General features: G+C 38.6%; 1 protein-coding gene across 6 annotated transcripts in view; it reads left to right on the top strand.

Moving 5' to 3' along the window:
- LOC134663649 (protein muscleblind) overlaps positions 1-25,187 on the top strand; it is a 402,754-nt gene that overhangs the window by 235,167 nt on the left and 142,400 nt on the right. The window contains exons 1-2 of one of the 6 annotated variants that reach the window (XM_063520085.1): positions 6,575-6,759; positions 15,773-15,800. The exons of 2 other annotated variants lie outside the window; for them this stretch is intronic. The gene's annotated coding sequence lies outside the window, so the exon portion shown is untranslated. Of the gene's footprint in view, positions 1-6,574; positions 6,760-14,062; positions 14,087-15,772; positions 15,805-25,187 lie in introns of those variants that run through there. 3 more of the 6 variants (XM_063520084.1, XM_063520081.1, XM_063520087.1) reach the window with 3 other exon arrangements.

Genomic DNA, 25,187 nt, shown 5'->3' with positions numbered 1-25,187 from the left:
AGTAAAACCTATTATTTTTATATTTTTGGCTCATATGTGGTAAAATTTTACCAGTCATTGACGCCATTTATTTAACATTAAATCAAACAGCAGGTTATCCTAGGAAGCTGTAACATCTAAGCAATGGTTTTTACAATAATGCATGCACTTTTATCAAAATTTTCCTAACAAATTTCTCAAATGAAATCGGGTCTGTCTCTTGATCAAAACAAATCCATACACAAACAGGAAACAAATACAACACACACACACCACATCCACAGGGAAAAAATCCATAAAAAATTTTGAACCATATTAACCAAATATGGTTCATTACGTAATACGGCAAGTAATGACTTTTTAAAATGTTTTAAAACACCTAACATCCCTCTATTTAATTTATTTACCACAAAAACTACCAGAAAATTTAATAATTTTACTCTTCGCATACTTGGCAACGTCTAACATATATTGGACTTAGCAAAAGTGCCGTGTTGTCGATTGCAACGGGCAAAATACTGGACATTACACTTTTTACGCTTGTTTTACCCATAAACAAAAAACATTTTTATGTAAATCATATTGCCACGTAATAAACAGACCAGTTAGTAACCTATTACACGTTTTATTTTAACGCTGCTTAATGCTGTCATATAAAAAAAATATATGGGTAAAATGTCAGTCTGTCGGATGCTTCCTTGCAAGTTCTGCGTTCTGTAGGACTGACAAAAAGATTATGTTCACGCTGGTTTCCAATATTTTTTTATATACTCATACTTAAAAATAACATATCATTCAAGTAGTAGTAGTAGTTAGTAGTAGTTTCCTGGTAGTGTAAGTACGCTACCACAGGAAAGTAACGCTATGCTTTAATATTTGGTGCAGAATTTTTTTCTTTGGATGTCCATTATAGTGGACGTTATCGATTTAAGGGTTAAAAGAAATCAAGCAATGAATTTAAAAACAACGGAACAGTCGGGACGCTAAAGCTAGGCATGTCGCACGCGCTTTATATCCATTGATTTTAAATTTGTACTCTAGCGGGCTTTGTCTCGGCGCGAATTCTAAACTACCGGCGGCGGCGGCGGCGCGCTGACTCCTTATGGCGGCGGCGCGCACGTCTAGTTAGACATTTTGTTTCTGAGTGAAAAGAATATATAAGCGTAAAATGTTTGTGTCTCTTTTTCTCTTCATCGCGTCTCATCTAAATATTGCCTCGCAGAGTAATTATATGGATAAAAATATGTCGCCATCACGTCTAAAGGTGGTAAAGAATACCAAATTAGTACATTTTCACTACGCGGCACGTCGTGGCGACGTCGAATCCACATCGGAAACATGACCTAGTGTTGACCTAATGGTTGTAATCACTAATTTACCGTCAATAAATACGTCGCCGGCACGTGCGTTTTTTCCCCATTTATGTCGCCGGCACGTGCCCACGACGTCGATTCGACGTGCCTCATTTTGGTCTCCTAAATTGTGCGACCTAAAATAGGTGCCTTTTTCGGAATATCGACCAAAAATGTTTGCTGGGAGAGAGATACTTCAATGCATGGATGATGTGACAGAGTAGAGTAACGAGGTTTTAAGGACTTCACTACTATTGCCAGAGTACGCCGTCTATTCAAGACTTCCATACTTCTTCGTCTATTCTAACATTCCTAAGGTATAACTATTATTTGGAGCCTGATGTCGTGTCCGACTGCTGGGCAAAGGCCTCACCCCAATTTCTCCACTGATCTCTATCTAGTGCTGAGTCTGGCCACTCCTTCAAGAGAGAGTTCGGTTCATCCCGCCATCGCCAGCGGGGTCTGCCAGACCAGAGAATCTGAAGTTTTCGGGCTTCCACTCCGTATCGATTTTGCCCCACAACTTATTCGGCATTCGGTGACCGGTATACAACATGATTTCATTGCGCTACATCTCCTAAGACTGCTTTCATCAGTTTGATCTATCAATTTAAAACTTTTGGTTCACAAGCGTCGCAAACCAAAAAACCGGACAAGTGCGAGACGGACTTGCCCCTGAGGGTTCCCTACTTTTTAGTAAGTATTTGTTGTTATAGCGGCAACAGAAATACATCATCTGTGAAAATTTCAACTAGCTATCACTGTTCATAACTTTCATGAGATACAGCCTGGTGACAGACAGATGGACAGCGGAGTATTTTAGTAATACAGGGTCCCGTTTTACCCTTTGGTTACGGAACCCTAAAAGTATGAGTCATAATTATCATCATATATTTAAGAGTATGAGTCTTGTCATAACTCTTGTCTTGTTGTCTTGTTGGGTTGTCTTGTTGTCTTGTCTTGTCTTGTCTTGTTATTATTATAAGTAATTAATAATAATGGTCCTAGTTACTGTTAACTATGACAGCATAACCAAATACAGATCATCGTGAAATTTAGACGTTACATATCCTTTTCAACGACTTATGGCCTGTGCACACCGGCTGCGTGTGCGTGACGTGCACGTGCGCGTGCGGCGTTGTAGTATACAGATTCTTATGAGAGATGGCACACCGCTTGCGTGACGTGTGCGTGTGCGGCTCCAACATTTTAGCGCACGCACACGCGCACGTCATGCACAGGCAAGCCGGTGTGCACAGGCCTTTACATGTCTATGTATACGTAGATAGGTACGTCACAGGTCACACAGACAATAAACAAGTCTGATAGCTGTCCCCACATATCGATGACTGATTTTATGTCCGATATTGGACGGAACGCGTGACATTTTTTCGTTATACTCTCTGTGTACCTATCGTTACCTAAAGTCAGGACCAAGGCCCGGTTTAACAGGAGCAAGTATGAACTTTTCCGAAACATATTTCTAAAAAGTATCTTATTAGTAACTAGAAAAATATTTTTTTAAGGTGACTGGCCTACATTAAAGTGGGTATGAATTTTTTTTCGCTTCCACAATATGGTGTGGGGTGTCGTTAGATAGGTCTTTTAAAACGAATAAGGGTCCTCGAGAACCATTTTTTGATCAACTTAATATTTTCGGAAATAATCGATGGGAAAGAAAAAAAAGTTGTGGTTTACCCTTTAGTTCCCCTAGCTATTATAACCAAAAAATATGAAAAAAATCGTGAAAACATAGCTTAGTAAAGACTTTCAAGGAAAAATATAGAGAACCTAATCGGTATAGCTGTTTTTGAGTTTTGGCAAATAGTCTATTTTGGCAGACGGGTAACTACGGAACCCTACACTGAGCATGGCCCGACATGCTCATGGCCTGTTTTTTTATATTTTATCAGCAGGTCGCTTAGCTTGCTTACTCTAAACTATTTTTTTTTATTTATGATGAACAATTACAAAAAATCGACGTTTTCTTAAATCGTCTATTTTTATCTCTTATTTAACTTTAACAGCCTGTAGCTCCTAAAGTATTAATTGTATAGTAAAAATAAATATAACCAAATTTGTGGTAAATTTTATGTTAAAACTTTTGTTTTTTTTTTTTTTATTATGCATGGGTTTACTCATGGCCACAGACTAGCCGAGGCGTAGACGTGGCCTACGATGGAGCGAGCTCGCCCAGAAGGTGCCTGTTCACTCTTGATTTGAAGCTAATTATAAAGCTATTCGTACAGATATTCGAGATATGAGTAAAAATATGAACAAAAGGTACCTTCAACCCCCCCCCTACACCCTCAGCACAACCCCTACCCTCGAGGACTTTTAGTATGTTTATCTGGACAACACAAGGTATACCTGTACCAATTTTCAAAACTACACGAATTTTTTCTGCAGATTTTTCTATATTGCTTAGGCTAAATAAGATTTCACAAAATCTAAGTTCATCTTGCGCGACATTTCACAAATCCAAACTCTATTAAAATAATAGAGCGCTTAAGGGTGCATTACCCTTTAAACATTCTGACTTTTCTTAGTTCAAAATTATATGATATGATATAAAGCTTAACTACCGAAAAAAATACTTATTACTATAGTCAAAGACAATATTTAAATATATGACGCACAAACATTTTATTTAAGTAAGTTGCCTAACCGTATTGGTAAAAAATATATACACCCACTGTATATATATGATAAATTTGAGTATAATCGTTACAGTGTGTTACCCAAATTTAACTAATTTTGTACCACACCACCTGGTCAAAGGCTCTCTTGATTGTTCAAAAACCGATAGCAAAGTTGCATTTTATTAACATGTGAGGCAAAGTAATCACATGCAATTTTTGATTTGTTTACTCATGTTTGCTAGTTGAATTGACTTTTAAATGATGATTTTGAATGATAAATATTTAATAACATTCATTTGGATTTGATTTGGTTAGCTTTTGTTTGATTTGATATCTTACGAGTACAGACGCTTGTGATTCAATTTTGGAATCTTTCGGTTGCTCGGGTACCAATATTAGCACGAGCGGTTAAACAACATAAGTAATTATTAGGGTAACATTCCATTTCCAACGACAGCTGCACTACTGTCAATTTTACTATTGAAATTGACAATGACAGCGACGCGTTTAGTACCGGTAGTGCAGCTGCGGTTAGAAATGGAATGGTACCATTAGTTTTATAGTAGCAGATAGCTCAGTATCGTTCCTTTGCCAGTTGTCGGACGTCCGACATGGACTGCAATCTGATACTGCTACTTAACCGTAACAAAACAAAGGTTTGTTTGATCGAAGCCACCAGCCGGAACTTCTAGTTTGTTTTGTTCTATTGAAACTCGTTTGTTTTTATTTCGTTTCCCTTAAATAAGAAGATTCGAACAATGCTTATAATAAGTCATAGCGGTACGATACCGATCTGAGGTGTCAAAAGTGACGTTTCTTTATTTAATGTCATTTCTTGACACGGACAGATCTGTATCGTACCGCTGTGACTTCTTATTAGCAGTGTCACAGATTATATAATAGTTCTTACGAACAGATACTTATCTCTCAAACAAAACGTAAATACCTACCGTTTTGATACCTACACAAAAATACAATGGAGTGACCTTCAACGCGCCGCTCCCCGCACCGCGCGCACCGGCACAACGCTAGGGTTGCTGATGCTTAGAAATGATAAATAAATACCTACTTAAACAGCGGAGTGAAATAAAAGAAAGCTAAATCTTAAATTATACCTAATATTCCGACTATGCGTGTTTGCGAAATAGTCATTTTAAAAGGTCATATGTCCCTGCAGTAACCGCAGTGTTTACACCGTTTTATAAACCGCGCAATAATCCCAGCAAGAATTAGTTTCTTCGTGTAATTTAAAACCAGATACATATTAATGTTACACAATAAAGAAAAATAATAGAAACCCCATAAATACAGGTAATTAATTATAAGTTAACCAGAGCAAAAATGAATAGGCACTTTCCGGTGTAAAGTTAACTTACCTACTGTCGTTAAAATAAACATTCACCAAAATAAATTAGAAATTTGCTACCTATTTCAAATAGATAGATATCTAAAACTATCTATACTTTTGTCATACATGATAAACATTACGGGTTTAATTAAAGAAATTCAATAGTAGGTAGGTACCTACTACGAGTACGTAGCTTTTAACTATCGTAAAAATTGACAGTGCGGCGCGCGGTGAAGTGCGTACGTGAGCGCGTGTGGCAACCAACTGGCTTGCTTTTCTACCGTGAACGGGAGCACATTCGTAGGTATTAATCCGAGCTCGCGCGGAGAGTTCCATAGGCCTGGCAGTGTTCGAATCGGGCCGTAAGAGTGATAAACTTTTTCTAAACTAATTTCTTGCCTCTTCAGTAAACTAGACGTAGGTATTGGCTTTGAAAATTGTACCTGGTACCATTAGTAGCTATTTATTCAATTTATTCATAACATTAGCAGATATCATTACTTACTTAAATGAAATAATAATATGTAATGTTTTATTCTAGAAACAATCGCTCTGTTGATTAAGGTGGAATATAGGTACCTATTCCATCTGTCCAATATCTTGGTCCAAAGTCATTGCGTCTCACTCTCTCATGAAGCGAAATGTGAGACAAAATACAAATTGGATATAGAAATTGGACAGGTGGAATACAACCCTTAGACCCAGAGCGCGCTAAATTTGAATTCATGTTACGAACAAGCTACATAAACCAATTAATGAGTAGAGCCAATGGCGGGCGCGGCGCGGCGGCTCGACGGCACGGCACGCAAGAATCGATAATTCACAATATGCCCGCTAGAGGGCAACGCCGTTGACGCCCGGTGCGCGCCCACACTACTCCTCCACGTTGCGCATCCCTACGCTGAACCTTGTCGTGGGGTAAAAATGGACTGGAAATTTATTTTTACGAAAAGTTATGTTTTATTATCTGTTTTATACTATTGTGATCTTAGTAAATGTAATATTAAAATCAATTTATTTATATAAAAAATATTGAGGTCCAGCTTTTTTTCTCAAAAGTATATATTTAGTTCAAATTACATACAAAATATAACATATTAAATGTATCAATTACTTGTTAGTGTTGAGTGCTGCTAATACAAACATAACAATTATTTGAAGCAATAAAACGATTTGGTTAGTCCACCATTAAATGAACAAGTGACGGCAAAATATACGCTCTACAAATGTTGGAGCGCTCGGAATCCTTAGTCAGCTGCTGCTTTAGCTTGCCGTTTCGTGTCGCGCTTCTTGTCCGCTTTCAATGTTTTCTGTTTTATTTTGTTATTATTTAGTGATACAAACCTGTTTTTAACTAATATTTACTAAATAGCCTTACCGTGAACGAATTAGTGTGTTTTTAAAGTGCTTTTTGGCTCCGGATTGCAGAAAACACGAGGTAAACGCCTTAGTATTTTTGTTTGTCGCGAACATAACCTCTCTGACATCACGTACGATGCTCAATTTCAGTCGTTTAGCCTTTTATATGAAATGTAGAGTGGCTTAAGGCGATAAAATCATGTAATACTACATATTCAAAATGTTTTTCAAGGTTTATATTGTGCGTGAACGAATTTTCTAGTGAAATTTATTCTCATTGGATTTTCCATAAGCTGCCTCCCTCAGTATAAGTAAAATTTTTAGTCAAATAAAACTTAACTTTCCCCGTATAGTTGTAATTGTAAATATATTATTTCCGATAATAATGCCAAGTGGTCCATTGTGCAAAAGTGACTGTCGGGAGTTGCAAATCCGTACGCTCGGTTTGGCAGTGTTGACGGAACCAAATAGGTACCTCTCTAGACGAAGTGAATCACCAATTACCATCACAATGTGTTCGTTAATGGTGGTAGCGACGGCAAATAAAACAATAGCGGGGCTTCATCTCTTGAGGGCCGCCCGGTGCCTGTTTTTATGCAAACTGCAATGTTTTCGGCGCACGTTGGTTCATTTAGGATATTAGGGGAAAAAAACTTTCGTTAATTCAGCGTTGTTGTGATTGTGACCGTTTGTTTCTCTCATTCGGTCTTGACACTTGTGTGAAATATGCGGAAAGTGGTGAACAAAGCGATCGACGTATAAATGTAAATGTATACAGTTCTGTAGGTAGATCAGGTACCTATTATATTACTTAGTCAATGTTTTTCTGCGGTTTTCCTCCGGGACTCATTGGGAATGTATATTTTGTGTATTTCAGGAAAGTCAGTAGTTGTCTATAGTAGATTTTATACGTATTCTGTAAAAACTCCTTTGTTTGGCGGCGCTTTCAGCTATTGACTACCTCTATCTAGGTAGGTAGGTATTAGGTACGTTATAGAGAAGAGCGCTAGTACTGTAGGGTGGTATTCCACCTATCCAATTTCTTTCTCCAATGTGTATTGCGTTTCACATATTTATGAGACACACTTAAATGAGAGAGAGGCGCAATGACATTGGACAGGTGGAATTACCCTTACCTGTGCAGAAGACTGTAAAATTACTGTTAGACAAATCATACCTACATACCTACTTAATTAAAGTTTTACCGGACTAGAGAAACAACGGTAAAAAAACCGTCGAAAAGACGTAATTTATTTTTCATCACACTCGCTCAGTAAATGTGGAATTGCACGCAGGTTTAGCGGGAGTTATAGAAAAAGCGTTCTCCCTAGGGAGTTATGAAATTTCTAGTGCCATAATTAACAGTTTTTTGTCTTTATACTTAATTTTTGTATCGCAAGTGTGATGAAAAACATTGTGTGTAACTCGGGGCGTAATAATATTGCAAACTCGAGTCTATAAATCGCTCCGGCAAGCCGTCGCGATTTAACTTACTCTCGTTTGCAATATTCAACTTACGCCCCATGTTGCACAATGTACTATTAACCCCTTAAATTTGAGAAATGTTTTTAACACTTGTCTTGTCATAGTCTCCATGCATTTATATTATGTCTACCTAAGACGGTTTATGAGCCTAAGCCCGCTTACAGACATAGGTACATAGCAAGGGCTTTGTAATACGGCCATAGGGTTCCGTTTGGGCTTGGGCTATGTGCGTATACAGTGATGTCCCGCTCGCACACCGGAGCGGCGCGGCGTACGATTCCGCATCCAATGTAAAGGCCGCCTTAGACGCCAATATCGTCAACAAAGGTCGACTTGATCAAATTGGCACGTACAAAACGTAGGTACCTAGTTAGCATTTGAGACTGTATTATGCAGATTTGATTACACCTATGTATATGCTAAACTAAACATCTTACCAAGTCACTATAAAAACAGCCTTGTAACGTTTTTAAGTGTTGTCCATGTTCTGGATCTTTAATTTCAATGTACGCAAAGCTACATAAGCTATACCTGATACCTACCTTATGTAGACATCCAGTGGCTACCGCGAAAATCGAAAATTAAACATCTTAGGTGTCAGCTATGCCTTACTCTCACACGTGTATACCGCTCCACTATATAAGCTGCTACTTATGTTATTTTAGACAATATAGATCTATCCTCCGAGCAAGTAGTATTATTTCAACGTCCCACCTCACATGTCGACCCTGCCAGGATTTGCCTGGAACGATTTGTCTCTGTCGCTCTTGCATATTCTAGTGATTAAGGTGAATAGACAAACGAAGAAACCTGGTGGTTCGCGAAAGGTCCCTTAGCCTCAGACCAAGCTAACTCTGCATAGCATTTGCAATGAAATATTATCATTAACATTAAATTTCTACGAAAAAATGACGTTTACAATGACAAATCCCACACTTTGTTCGGTCCAAGTTACTGCAGCAAAGTTATCTAGACGAACTCTAAGATAACTTTGCTGAGTATAATGTTGTTTTGAATCAGATATTGACTACCTGAGTCAAAAAATGTCCTCAGTCCTAGGACATTAGACTCTGACTCTGTTTTAATTTAATTGATTTAAATTTCCTAATTTAGGCACATTCTGAATTTATCCTTGTTTGGTTCTTCCTGAATACCGATGACCATATGAACATATATGATATGATATGGACATATATACCGATGAACATATATGATATAAAAATAGATACCCGATAGGTACTTGTAAATTTTCTGAAAAACGTGGACAAATGTTTCTTCTGAAATATAACGTTTGGTACGTTATATTTCAGAAGAAACGTAATGTAAGTGCATACTACATAACAGGTAAAATAGCGAACCGTGAGCAATAGATATTGGAATATTTTTTCACTTCGCGGAAAACTAGTTAGTCATCATTATTTACTTATTCGTAACTAAGTAGATAGGTACGTTACTGCGGCTCGCGAACTGCATATGACTCTTTCGATTTCGACACACAATTTCGACTCATCATGATTAACAATTAAAAAAAATACAGTATTTCATTATAAATTTTATTTCCATATACATGAAGGTTGTACTTACATATTTTTTTGTGCACACAACCTTAATGTATGGGGTATGAGAATAAGGTTGTGTGTACTTGTTTTTGGCACTTTGCCCGTGTCGATATTTAATACCTTGACTGAATCAATATTTTTTTATTTATTTAACCGATTAAAAATCACTTCTTTTGCTAACAAAATACGGTAACGTATACGGTAACGCGCATTTTCAAGGGTTAGTTTAACCTGTACGAAACAGGAAACTGGTCCGAAATTTCCTACAATATGCGATACAATATGTAGTACCTACTTAGAACAGCCCCTCAATATTTAAAATAACATTAGGGGTTCTACAAGTATTTAAATTTGTTAACGCTGTATTGCTAACTGATCTTAAGCGGTCAATCAGTGCTGCTTTCAAAAAGGTCGATTATATTCTGTCGCGGCTATTACATGTTTCCCAGTGTAACTTGGCTCTCGGATACTGCGAGCTATGCTTAGCTGGAGGCAGATTTATACTGGCCAGTTGTGGCGAAGCGGTCACAGGCGATCAGATAACAGCCCTGGTTGATCTTTCTGCCCTCGACGTTATAGGCCGTAACATTACGTAAACATTGCAATACACCTTATAAGCGCTTATATACTTACCTACAGGTTGATTTGCTATCATAAGGCGATTACATAAAGTAATTCTTTTCATAAATGATTTTATTACTAGCTTAGATCTTATTATTAGATTTCTGTGATAAGAACTATTGTATGTCGTTTCCCGGGTTCAAATAATATATATTTAGAACAAATTTAATCTAAATCGGTTTAAGCTTGAAGGGGTCAGAGATAGGTTATAGGTATAAGGTTCGCATTTTTAATATTAAATAGGGATAGCGGTACAATATTCCCCGCAAAAAAAATATAAAAACTTAAAGCTCAAAAACTTGAGGTTTGTTAAGAAATACCGGCTGACATACTAGTGAACTGAAACTTTTTTCTGAAAATACAGGAGTGGGAAATAATAATATGTTCAGTACTTTTATCAATTTGAAGAATAACAATGCGCAACAATCTCGATAAAAATATGTTGAAACATTGAAATGAATTAAGCAAGACATCAACATAAAAAAATCTGCATCCTCCTAAATATGACGGCTAATGGTTATTCGAAAATGCTGTTAAATGCAGATGAGTGGCTGTATAACGTTTGCAAATGTCGACTTTTGTCGAAATTGTCTGTCTCGTCGGCCATATTCCGTTTAATGTCGCAATATTGTGAGCGTCGGCGGGCGGCCGCGGCCGGCCGGTCGCATGCATTTACATACATTAATGTGGACGCAGCACATGCATGCACCTCGCTACCAATGTGTGTACGCTGCGAATTAACTGTAATTGAGCCATTCGGACAGTGGCAAGCCTAGCTCGGATGCCTGTAGAGTTTTCTGTTCTGTCACACCTCTGTTATCGATCTATAAACGATAGTGATTTCAGTATTCCACCGTGGAATTTTCAAACAAGCTTTTTTGCAAAGCCCTAGTTCCTAGTTAATGGGCGACTTTGGCATGATCCTTATATACATTTTCATTACGGAACATTTTTGTATGCAAATTCGCGGAACAAATTTCTTTCTTGCGGTACAGCTGATAAATGATCACGGATTTCATTGTCAGTAGAGGGTTTTTCTTGTTGAAAGAATTAATTCTTGGCTATCCTTTTTGGCATAAAGTGTTCTTGCTTTTTTTGCGTTGAAACGTGTAACCAAAAGGTAACGTACTGAGATATTCATCTTCACCCCTTCAGTGGGAACAAACAGGGGCGTCGGAATTTTGTTATTAGCGTTACTGAGGGTGTAGGTGCCGCTTCCGTCGTGCACCTGATTGATAGCGCTTCTTTCCACCTTGGGCCGAGCTTGTAATCGAGCCATTAATAAACTTTACTGCCTCCAAGTTTATCCTGTGGGCTCGTTATTTGCTTAATGGGCTGGCAAACGGCCTGGGCACGAGACACCTGTGCTAGAGCGCTCATTGTGCCCACTAATTGACGTATTGATGAAGACGTTTGCGAAGGTGAAAGTTTTCGTCCAGAGCGGAAGAGCCGCTCGCCGTACGTACGTCCCGCTGAACGAAGGAGACGCACTCTCGTGCGGTGGTCTGGTGAATTTGGAACGCTGCCAGAAGTCAAGCGTCTTCGCTAGCTAATTGTTCACCCTATTAACAATGCCAAATTGCAACCATTCCAGGTTCATCATGAATTACATAAAAATCGAATAATTAAAAAAAACAATTTCATAATCTTATATCTGTTTAAAAAGCAGTTTGCTATGCTGTGACAATGCAGAACCTATATAGATTCCTACTAATGGGTGAAGAACTACGATTATCAGGTATTGAATAAAACCAGGCAATGTTTGGCAAGATAGGCAATTTTGAGCAAGTTCACGGTAGGTACTCCCTTTAAATTGTTAAATAAACAAGCCGAGCTTTTTATTTAGTTTCCATATTATCCGTGAGTTTTCCCGGCTAATGTCACTCGCCGCTTGACAAAGCGACTGTTGGCATGGCACGAGGCTTTACTCACTGTTAAATAAACAAAGCGGGGGAAAGGTCCCGATAAAAAATCTAAAAGTTATTTTCAATTTATATGTCTCTGTTGTTTAAGGCTTCAATCATTTAGACCACATTTGTGGGTGGAATCTTTGTCTTTGTCAACAACTGTTCTTTAAAAATGGAAAAGGGCAAACAATCAAGATCTATATTGTTGTCAAGTACCTGTGACATACGATTTGACATTCTAGTGTCATATCCATATGCGCGGTTATGCACGTCCATAATGAAATAATATTTTGTACTTATGCTTGCTTTTCAACAAGACTAAAAATGTCCGTCAACATCATGTGTGACAGACACTTTGTATTTGTAAAACAGTTCAAACAACTTCTCGTTTCAGTTTGCAGTGAATAAAAGTCAAATCGAAGACAAGGGTGTCTACCTTGTCGGGAAACACTTGGCAACGAGCGGCTTAACTTGACAGAATGTAAACTGCGTCACATAGGGAGGTGCGGCGTCGTAAAAAGGGCAAAGCAATAATTGCGGTGGTTGTCGACCTAGGGCCTCGCCAGTCCGTTGCCACACGGAGCTTCCTTCCCGCCCTGTGATTGAAAGTTGACATTGAGCGCGGGGTGGCGCCAGGTACGGCCCTCGCGTTGCTATTTTCGACCCCGCGACCTATCGCGCCGGCGATCGGCCTCGCAGATACTCGCCGTTTTAATCGCGTGAATATGGCCCGACGTTTGCAAATTCGCATAAAACTAAATAACGATTATATTGTATAAATTAGCGGTTGCTAATGCTATAATAAATATTAACTAAATTTAAGTTATTCTTATGTTAAACTGCATCACAACTCTAACATTTATTGCTGATTCAAGATTGGCCGGTACAGTGCCTTAAACGCAATCAGCCCGATGTGTGAACAAACAAATGGAGCTCGTTGAATTAGATACAAAGGTATAACGAAATATAATTTTCCAATTTACTGTAGTCGATGTTGAAGCAAGTTCGGTCTTGTTGTTTGAGTTGCCGGATGTTATTAAGGGATTTGCACTTAATTTGACATTGAAACTGGAGACGGCTTTTGACGCGGTCGCGGTAGCGGCCGAGCGGCACTCGAACTGGGTCAACGCCTTCTGACAAAAGGTGCGGCGTCAGATAGGCGACGTTTCCCGCCGCCCAGCTGCCGCCGGGCCCTCCTAAAACAAAGAACAATGAAATATGTCTCATTTATTTACGTTTACCGCTTTCCTTTTTTTTCAAGCGCACCCAATGTATAGATAATCATTAGGCGTCGTTTGCTCGGCGCCCTTTAATGTGTTTGCATGCTCGACAATTTGATACCACGCCTGTTTGCATTGTTGCCGTTTTGCCTTCCCGATTAGGGTCGCGTTCGGGCTCCATATTTATTAGAGCTCAGGACTCGTAACACGACTTTCATTTTATACGGCTATAACACTCTTACAGTGCCTATATCTCAACACACGTATACGCGAAGGGTTTATGCTTTCCCTTTCACGGTTTTCATGGTAACATGACAAACGAATTGAAAGTGTTTTCCGGCATAAACCTGCATAAATATATGCATATTAAATGGTTGAGTGGGTTATAGGGTTCACAACAGTTGTTCTGAAGGGAATCTCGAGTATGTTGAATACGGCGTAACTGGATAGTGGCGTGTGGTCGATGTGTAGGACTACGCTATATCCTACTGAACGGGTGGGAGGCGGAAGGACGTGTCACTCACGGCGCGCTGACGTCTGCCTGCTTTCAGTTCAGCGCCGAGCGAGCTTCCGACCTGGCCTCCCGACACCGACACTATTTCACATCACAAATGGTTAACTATTTCGCAATACACTTTTGTAATTGAAAAGCTTTTCATAAAAAGGTTAAAGGCAAACGCAGATCTGTGCAGCAAGTTATTGATTTAGTTCAATAGGTGTGAAAATAAGCCTACAGATTACTGTCCACCGATCATACACATTTGCACAGTATCCTATTATGTTGCAATGTACGCTACGCTAATAAAATCAATTATCTAATAAATCAATTACCTACGGCATTCATAATGCTCTGAAACATTCAGTATATTACCTACAGAATAATCAACTAGTAACGCCGACCGGAATTTACAATTAACAACTCTCTTCTGCAGCGAGTTCAAATATTGATGTAATTTTCATGTTAAAATCGTCGGAGAATGACCTAATTACAATGAAAATACATCATAATATTTTACCAAGAGTATTAGAGAAAGAATGTAACCTCATAGCCACAACGGCGGCAAATGGCACATTAAGGCTGTCAGCGAAGCGATAAAATGTTCAGCCCCATGACAAAAGTTGAAAAGAATGGCGATGGATTCGGACTTTCCGTGTACGGTACGCTTATAAGACAGTTTCATATTTTATAATTTTGCTTTATTTGAATTCTTTAAAACGGTTTTGATACAAACATAACACTAAACAAATATAGCATGTAATGGTATTTACCCCCTTATTCATAAACGCTCTACTAAGCTCAATTAGCTAATAATCGTTTGTTCCTTATCTGTCATTTTGACTTATGTATTTGTAAGAAAGTGATAAAATATGATTTAACTAAATCAGGCCCGTAAAGTTTTATGAATAAGGGGGTTAGTATTTAAACTGATTTCAACAAATCTAACCGCAAATCATATAAAGAAATGCACTGAACCGTAACAGGGCTCTAAAATAGACGAGCACTAATATCGATTCATGTTTTACTAATAAAACAAAATGTTTCATAAAAACAATAGTGAAATGCTACTACAATTATATGTTTACCTTGTATAAATGTTTAAATGGAAAAGAGCTTAGTTACGAGTACATAAAGCAGTTTAGTACGTGCGAAGCGGATCTGAAGAACTGCGGTAGTATCGTGCTTTGTGCTTTAATGTGAAGCTGCACGCGACACTGGCGTTGCCACCACGTTTCATTCGCAATATTTGTGTTCAGAATTTGTGTAAATAACACCACACTAAGGCTTAACTTATAATAAAAGAAAATCTATTTTCATTTTTCTTAAATTTGAAAGAGTCAGACCAATAAATGTCTGCAGCGATTTTAATAGCACACGCAGTGCAAGTGTTCTTTTAAACGTCAAACTTCTATGTAATTATGACTTATAAAATGCAAGTGTGCACCGCGTGTGCTATCAAAATCGTTCCAGACTTATCTTGGTCTAACTCTAATTGACCGAGTATGAATATAATATTATTTACACCATTTAAGTTACAATATTCAAGCTATATAGTGTAAATGGGCCCGAATTGTTTTCTTGAAAGGCATACTTGGCAGGGACTAAAATGTAATGCACTGTGTAGTTTTACAAGTGTTGTGTAAACATTTTATGATTTGGCACTGCAAAGCCAAAACGCTTCTCATATTGTAGTGGTTATAGCAGTAATATTTGTAGGATCATAAAGCTGGCTTATGTTGCCGCGACAATACTCTACTATAACCGCATGTTTCTTATCATATTGTGTTCTCTCTTGTTTCAGGTAACCCATGATTTCGAGACATTAAAACGTCAGTAAGTTATTATTGCATCCATAAATCGTGATATGTCGTGTCTATAACAACTGTAGTCTGTCGAAATACCATGCGGCCTTTCACTCAAAAAATATTCGCATTCTGGTTTTCATTACTATACATGACCAAATTCATGCCCGGTTTATATTTGAAAAAGTTTCCGTGTGGCATATTCGGGCAAATAGTTTTGTGTCGACCATTTTGACTTTTATTTTATTTTTCGTTTATTTTCCCTTGCGCGGCCGTAAAACGTACCTGGCTCGCTCGCGGGGTATAACAGAGCGGGCTCACGAAAAATTTATTATTGAGACCTTTTCGCTCGAGCTCCATCGACAGACATTGCGAAGGCGAAAGTTATGAATGACACATGTTTTGAAATATTACCTGTAGTGAACTACCTTCCGAGAAGAAAATTTCATTGGATGAAAAGTTTATTTGTCGTGAAATATGTGAGAGTTTTATGAGCGCGGGAGACTTCTACAATGCTACGGATCAAGCAATTTACTTACTTTTCTGTCTGTATTGCGAAGTAATAAGGCCTGAAGGACATATTTCGCAGAATAAAAGATGTTAAGGTGCGACAAATTGGATGAGAAAACTTTCTTATTCGATATTTGAGCACCTACGGGCTCCAATGATATGGTTCACGTATGTATATTTACGTGTGCTAACTCGGGGCACGAATATCTACTAATACCGGTACCGATATGGATACCGGTAGTTATGATTTATACACGGTGGCTCAAAAATAACTGCATTCCCGTTGCCACGGAGGTTTTGGGATTATACCGAGCAACTTTTAGTATGGGACCAACGCCGAAATCGCGAAAAAAAAACTTTTTCAGTAGGTACCTACATATGGCCCTTTAAATTTTCAGCATAGGCACGTAAAGTGCTAATTACCGCACTAGGGTGGTAAAGTAGCACCATATGTACAGTAAAATATATCTAATCATTTAAACAATGTTATAAACTAGCTTTCAATATTTTGTATTTTTATCAAACCCCAACCTCAACCCTTTAACATCATTCAATGTTTTTACTTAAACGTACGATAAAATCAGCATTTGAAAATGAAATAGGGATCTCGCTAAGGAACAGATGGCAGGAAATCGAGCATTAAATTGATTGATTCTTAATACCAAGCCAACGCGAACACAATGAATGGAAATACGCCAACTGTGTCGCCGAAACCTAAATAAGAGCATCATCGACAGTCAGAGTGCTGCCTATTAATAATTCAGGATTCTTATACGCACACCGCATTGTTTTAGATGATTTATGAACGTACTTCATTTGAATCTATACTTAGTCACTCACGCATGATATTTACATGATTTATGAGTTTTATATTTATCACGCATTACGTTCGACGCCAGACATATTCACAATCTTATTACAGTTTAATAAGATGCACAAGTGTAAACACCTCTATAGGGTTGGTTGTACAGTCGCTATCAGATATATCGGAGGGGCCAGGATGCTCAAAAATATCTCTAACACCTTGATAATAGAGGCGAGGCGTGTTCAGATATTTGTGAGAATCGCATGAAAGTAATTTTTCATATTACAAGTAAAGTCTTAAATAAATAATAATACTTAATTGATGCTTAATTGTTCATTCAAGTTAAGTTATTAGTAAGTAGTTCTTGAGCTTACTGTGGGACTTAGTCGATCTGTGTAAGAATGTCCTATAATATTTATTTATTTATTTTATTTAAGTTTCCAATATCACATAGCCCTTACCGCCTCAATCGGCGATATTGTCAGACACAGCGACATCTGTCCGACGCATGTTCCTAAACCCAATACATCCGGTCTGCCCATAGACAACAAGATATAGCAATCCATAATAAACGGTTCAATTCAAAAATTGTTCGTTTAATTCATTTCATAATTAAAAATATAAATATTTCAAAGAATCATTTGGCCCGGTAATGCAATTCCGTCATTAGTTGTAGGCCAGAGCGAAAGGATACGTTGTTGAGGGAAATTAGCGTCAACCCGCCTCGTCCCGCGCCTGTTGTCCGGAGCACATTCCCCAGAGACCTCTGACACAATGAGAAAATTGTTGCATGGAGTGGTGAACGTTTTATTTTATTTTTTTCCGCCAATTATGAAATTTCGCGTGGATCGCGAGAACCACCTGCCACAAGCGTATTCTCCCGAGGGCAGCAGACCGCCGCTTTGTTCCTGGTTCGCTGGAGAAAGTTCTAATTTCACTTTTACTTTCACAGCCTTGTATCTGGACTGCATCGTTGGGATAAAGTTGCTGTTTGTTATTAGCTGTTTGCGTGAAGGGTGGTTGTTATAAAAACCGGCCAAGTGCGAGTCGGACTCGCCCACGAAGGGTTCCGTACCATTATGCAAAAAAACGGCAAAAAAATCACGTTTGTTGTATGGGAGCTTCACTTAAATATTTATTATATTCTTGTATTTATTGGTATAGCGGAAACAGAAATAAATAAATAAATAAATAAATAAATATTGGGGACATCTTACACAGATCAACCTAGCCCCAAACTAAGCAAAGCTTGTACTATGGGTGCTAGGCGACGATATATATACTTATATAGATAAATACTAGGGCTCGCGGTCGTGTCCGGGTTTCGTGTACACGTGTTCGGTACCCGTTTCCGAACTACACGTACACGGTTTTCTGACCCGGTCTGCACGTGTAGTCGGGTACACGTGTAATTAAGATCCGTGTATCCGGGTACCCGTGTACCCGTGTACACGGCGAAACGGACCTTAAATACACGCGGGCCTAACCTGTCCTTGGCGTGTAGCGGAGATTGAAGTAATGTATAAAGTTTTAAATAAAACAAAGGTTCAGGAGCTCCGATTGTTTAGCAGTTTTATTTTATCGCATGTTCAATGTGATTGATATGTCTTGTACCAATTTAATTGATTTTCACCTCAGCAGCTCGAACAAGACTTTGCTACTTAATAAAACCGGGCAAGTGCGAGTCGGACTCGCGCACGAAGGGTTCCGTACCATAATACAAAAAAGGCAAAAAAAACGGTCACCCATCCAAGTACTGACGCCGCCCGACGTTGCTTAACTTCGGTCAAAAATCACGTTTGTTGTATGGGAGCCCGACTTCAATCTTTATTTTATTCTGTTTTAGTATTTGTTATAGCGGCAACAGAAATACATCATCTGTGAAAATTTCAACTGTCTAGCTATCACGGTTCGTGAGATACAGCCTGGTGACAGACGGACGGACGGACGGACAGCAGTCTTAATAATAGGGTCCCGTTTTATCCTTTGGGTACGGAACCCTAAAAACAGCGAGCAAAATTCGATTTTGCTAAAGGAAAATATAACATATTCCGTTCATTGTAGTTTCAGTAAGCATAACTATCTACTTTTTTTATTAGATAATCATTTAAGTGTACTATAATTATTAAAAAACTACATCAATGAAGAAAATTAAATACCTATCAATGAGGTCAACGGTTACTAAGATATTGTTAATTTTAATCTTATGATTATTAAAACAAAGCGCACTTACCTACATTATTGACATCACCAATCAATCCAGTAAAACTGCAAAGTAGGTAATGAAATGAATCTTCCTAACCTCCCATATATTCAATCGTATGTCTTCATAGCACCAATCTCCGCTACACGAGAGTGAAGGGTCGAACCGGCGGGTAAATAAGATCCGTTATTTCGTGTATCCGTGTACCCGTGTACACGGGTACCCGTGTAAACGTTTCCGAATCCGGGCGGGTTCGTGTAGTTCGGGTTCTTAAGCCCGGCGGGCTTAAGAACACGGGTACCCGTGTCAGCGTGTAACACGTGTATCGGGAGCTCTAATAAATACATACTTATATACATAGAAAACACCCATGACTCAGGAACAAATATTAGTGTTCATCACACAAATAAATGCCCTTACTGGGATTCGAACCCAGGACCATCGGCTTAGCAGGCAGGGTCACTACCCACTAGGCCAAGAAATACATCATCTGTGAAAATTTCAAAGGCCTATCACGGTTCATGAGAGAGAGCCTGGTGACAAACAGACAGACAGACGGACAGCGGAGTCTTAGTAATAGGGTCCCATTTCTACCCTTTGGGTACGGAACCCTAAAAATCGAGTGGGAAAATGTAATATACAAAAAAATACAAATTGGCAGAGTATTCAAATTAAAACTTCTCTAAATTACTTTAATACTGTATCACAAATAAACATCTTACTAAAATTTTGACAGATGCTTCATAACTGGAAATCATGATAGCAATACGTAAAAGGGAATAAATTTCAAGCTCCGACACGCAGTAATGAAATGTCGAACAGACGTCGATAACTAAACCTCAAAGGTCCAGACGTTTATAAAGACAAGGGTTGATTTTGATTTGAAGTATCATTAATGAAATGTAGGGCACTGGGTTAAATCGTTTTCGGTATCTTTTCACTGATTTATTGTTATGTTTTGTCATCCAGTAAATTATGATAATGGATAAACAATACTCGACAATATTAGACGTATAAATATATTTTTACGTTTTACTGTACTAAGCTTTGTAGCTTTCGTATTTATGGCTTAACTAAATTACTATTAAAATACGTCAGCTGACACCTATTTCATTTATTTTATAGCTGTTTATAGCTTTATCTAAATAGTTTTTACGATTAATATTTTTCCCTTTGAAATAAATTTCAATCTTTTTATTTTTAGCACTATTCTTATCATATATTAAGCTTATTCTTCAATTCAACGGGCCTCCAAGCTTCAAATTTCCTTGTTACTGCTCTGAAAACCATACCTCACAGTCACAGAAAATGGGTTACTTATCAATAAAAATGAATTTCATCGATCGACAAACCGCACGACACGCAATTAACGGATCAGAATGATCGAGTACTGCTTCCCCGCGAGTGGTCTGAGTCACCGTCCGATTTCGCGGAACCCAGTCCACCCTCCGGCAGGGGTGCGTAATGACAGACCGACGACGGCGACTGCTGGGCGTCCGAAACGTGGGTACGTTCCAGCCCACGCGCAAAACTACCCTTCAAACCACAGCAGTAAACTCCAATTCCGCAAATTATACTACCCCCATCAGTGCGTGTTTGTATGCAGCCTTTCAATCGGCTGTTATTTTGATAAATATGCATGAAGTCGCGAAACCGGCGACACGGGTAACATGAAACGCCATCGTGAAAATTTAATGATATTTCCTGGTAGGCCTGTAATGAGTCATGTCCGTCGAAGGGTTAACTTCGTTAGCGTGACGTAATATTTTTTGCAGCGTCTTGCACAAGGGTCGTTATTGATATACCCCATTGTTATAATGTAGGGCAATAAAGTAGCCCCCTATTTAATTACATGAGGCAGGTTATGAAAAATTAAATTCATTTGTTTAATTTTTTCATTATAATTTTCTTCTCAAACTCATTCTTTAATTAAACTACGAAACCGCTGTACGAGCAGGTATCTCAACAATCTCAGGCCGAGTTAATGTTCTGTAAAGGCCAAAGCAGAATGGCATTTATTAATTTTGTTTTTCTATGTTTATTTTTAAAAATTCACTCATTAACGCTACTCTAAATGTGACAGTTTCCATGTTTAAATATTTGGATGTTTAGATGTTTACATATGTTCAAATTACAGAAATATATATTTGTTTTGTTCTTTAGTTATGTATGTTTTAATATTACCATTTCTACGCGTACGAAGTCGCGGGCCTAGATAAATAATTATGATAATAAAATATAGTTTAACTTCTATGTGTGTAAATCACATTAAATAAATAATTTTGAATTTGAATTTTAGATCTTACGTGCTTGAAAACCACTGAAGATTATGTTAAAGATTGGAATATAGGTAATCACGTACACGGACCGAAACTTACGTTTATTGCCAGACATGCGGCCTTGACTTAGTTTTTTGGTGGTAGACAAGAGATAATGATATTGTGCACATTATTTTTTGTTGTATTGTTTTCAATACATTGTATAGATAGATGATTGTAAGATTGTAACTGCAAAACAGAAACACATATTGTGTTCAAACGTGGTAGTACGTACGTTTTCATTATACATTGTATGAGTCAAAAGACTTACATAGTAAAATAAGTAATTGTCGTGTAGCCCACAATCACGCACTGCATGTTTGCAGTCCTGACTTTTTACCCAGAAATAAATTTATACAGCTACATACATATTATCCAAATTGAATTATGTATATACGGTATCGATAGTATAATATGCACTGAGCTGATTACAATCAGTAATTTTACATTCACTTCTTTTGGGCCTTGGCCGACGCACGGTGATTCAGAAATATAACATTGTATCCACCAATGAGAATGATGAAAGTACCTATGTATTGTGCACGGCGTCCGGTTTGATATCCGATTCAAGAAAGTCTTGATTCTTGAGCCGTGCCAAATTAATGCAAGGCTGCCTGTCAATCTGCTTAATATGCTCGAATAAAATGCAAATTAACCGTCTGGTGTTATATATATAGTGCAACGATATGGTAATACCACAAGAAACGTGTTATTTCCAAAGAAGATTATGGTGGTGTCGCTATTGCCACATTATCTTACTGCAAATTTAACTACGCACTTTAACAATTAAGAGCCCATCAACGTGCACACTAAACAAATACACAATACAGTACGAAGCGGCCCCCTTTTTTAAATACCTGTCGTTAAATTTAAATAATCACGATTATTTAGCAATGGCGCTAGTGTGCACGTTGATGGGCTCTTAACATGCTTCATAGAAACTAATAAATCAAGCCAGAATAGTTATTCAATGTAAGCAAATTTATTTTACCAGAATTAAAAAAATTGGATATATTTATTCGCTGTTACTTTACAGTTACAGTCACCACCAATTTGGTTGAATATATAGCCTTGAAAGTAGTAAAACCGGGCAAAAATATGTCCAAAAGAATTTTAAACTAGTAAATAGTTTTAATTTGTGAACGAAAATCCACTTTAATTAAACAAGCAGCGAATCGGCCCTCGTGTCTCCAAGCATCTTGGACAAGCTCGCAAGGGCTCTTTCGCAAAACTGGTTTGTTAGTCTACGCCACTGCACCGCCCCCGCCGTCTGCCGGCCATGGCTGTGTGCATAAGGTCAGGCTTTTGCCAAACTTTATTCGCTGTAATAAAATACATGGCTTTATCGTGAGCATGGTGTTAAGGTAATAAAGGATTTTAACATAACGTTCAAGCTTTTGTGTGGCAAATGTTTTAAATATGAAGGAGATATGTTCGGGATTTACACAACGATTATTTTACAGTAACCGTTATATTGTGCGACTGCAATCTGCGGGCAACAAATACTGTTTTGAGGAAGTCGCTTATTCTTGTATATTACTTATGTATATTACTTATATAAAGATAATTTATTTATTCAATTTTACATATTATGTATGTATGTATAAAACTTAACAAACTAAAACCCGTTCTGAGCCATGCCGGGTCCAAAGGTCCCCATCACACTAGCAGCGTTACCCCGCTGTATGGCGATGGAGACCTGTTGGACAAGCCATGACTCAGAACGGGGGTCATTCCCCTTTTCTCTGAGGCGCTTTCCAAGTTCCCTGAAAAGCTCTCGTGCCTCCCGTCCCCAGGGCCCAGCTGTCTCGACAGCGACGGGCACGAAGTCGTACGTGGCTCCCAGGGCAGAGTATTTCTGTCGCTTATTTTTGGCGGCAGTCTCTGCCGCCGAACCTGCCGACTTGGCGGTGTGTCCTACATGGGATGCAGCAAATGTACTCACACAAGTTGCATCCCATATAAGACACCGCCCTCTCTGCCAGGGAACCAGCGTCAGCCCGTCGGGTCGTTTGCCATCTGTTCGAGACAGCCCCGGTGGTTCGAGGAGGCACGGGACGCCCACCGACAGCATCGCTCGACGGACTATTTCATTCAAAGAATGGTGCCTGGGGAAACGACCGGCGCATCTCTGACAGCTGAGCCCATGGTGGCCGTTCTCTTCTACCATCACTCCACAGATGCAGCGGTGCGCGTTGCACACCTTGCACCCCAACCTTAAGGCCACTGCGATCCTTAGGGAATCGTTGTCTAGCAGTGTGCCTAATTGAGGGGATGGCAAGGCGTGCAACCATGCACCCGACTCAGATTTGGAGGCGGCTTTGAGACACGCCAGATCGGTTATCGAGGCACCAGCCTGTAAATTCGCGTGGCGAAGCCTACAAAGGATGTCATCCCAGCCCCTCTGAACGGCCGGGTTTTCTGGATGCTCATTAGATGGGCACAATGTGGCCCATTTTGATAAGGCATCCGATGCAAAGGGCAAGCAGATATTGGTGCTCTCTATTGTAAGTATGCGACCGACTAGATCAGCTGATCCGTGTATCGAGGCCAAAAACGCTACCAAGCCGATGTCTTGGACTTATATTGTTTCATTTAGTCAAAAGCTAGCTCTAATTCAAAATGGGTTCGTAATGTTCGTATCGTATCGAGCGCAATTTATACTGTAACAATTACCAAAGTTACAATATTATTCAATCTGGTTAAATTTCATAGCACCTACTAACAAAAATATGTTAACATCACGAGAACTATAGCTTTAATTTAAAACTCGTTTAAATAATATATGTTTAAACCTTTACCTATGTCATGTTTCATTATTCGTGCCAGTTTCAGGTCACACATTCCATGATGTATCACAAACACAATTCAGAGAGCAAAATAACATTTTTATCTCTTGTCTCTTTATTTGTACTCGAATATTGTTAATCTTAATGTTTACAGATCGTTGCACAGGTAGATATTATACCTGCGTGCGTAAATGATATTCATCTGTGCTGTCGTTTTAACTGGCGTGACAGAGTGTTATTGCTCAAATTTACCCGATTCCGGCGATGCTTTGAACTTAGTACAAACAAATGACTATTAAATTAGCAGTTTTTTTCAAAAGTGTGGGTAAATGTATTTGAGATAAGAGATGATAGGCGAGAGGGACACACTAATTTGTATTTATTGTATTTCGCGTTGTTGCATAAATAATATAAAAAACCGGGCAAGTGCGAGTCGGACTCGCGCACGAAGGGTTCCGTACCATAAAACAAAAAAAAAACGGAAAAAATGCAAAAAGAAAACGGTCACCCATCCAAGTACTGACCACGCCCGACGTTGCTTAACTTTGGTCAAAAATCACGTTTGCTAAGCAAAAAAAAACGGAAAAAAATGCAAAAAGAAAACGGTCACCCATCTAAGTACTGACCACGCCCGACGTTGCTTAACTTTGGTCAAAAATCACGTTTGCAGTATGGGAGCCCCACTTAAATCTTTATTTTATTCTGTTTTTAGTATTTGTTGTTATAGCGGCAACAGAAATACATCATCTGTGAAAATTTCAACTGTCTAGCTATCACGGTTCGTGAGAT

This window comes from Cydia fagiglandana, chromosome 4 (genome assembly GCF_963556715.1).
Source record: "Cydia fagiglandana chromosome 4, ilCydFagi1.1, whole genome shotgun sequence".
Lineage (NCBI taxonomy): Eukaryota > Metazoa > Arthropoda > Insecta > Lepidoptera > Tortricidae > Cydia > Cydia fagiglandana.
The sequence above is the reverse complement of the archived record's forward strand: the minus strand, read 5'-3'. Positions and strand labels throughout refer to the sequence as shown.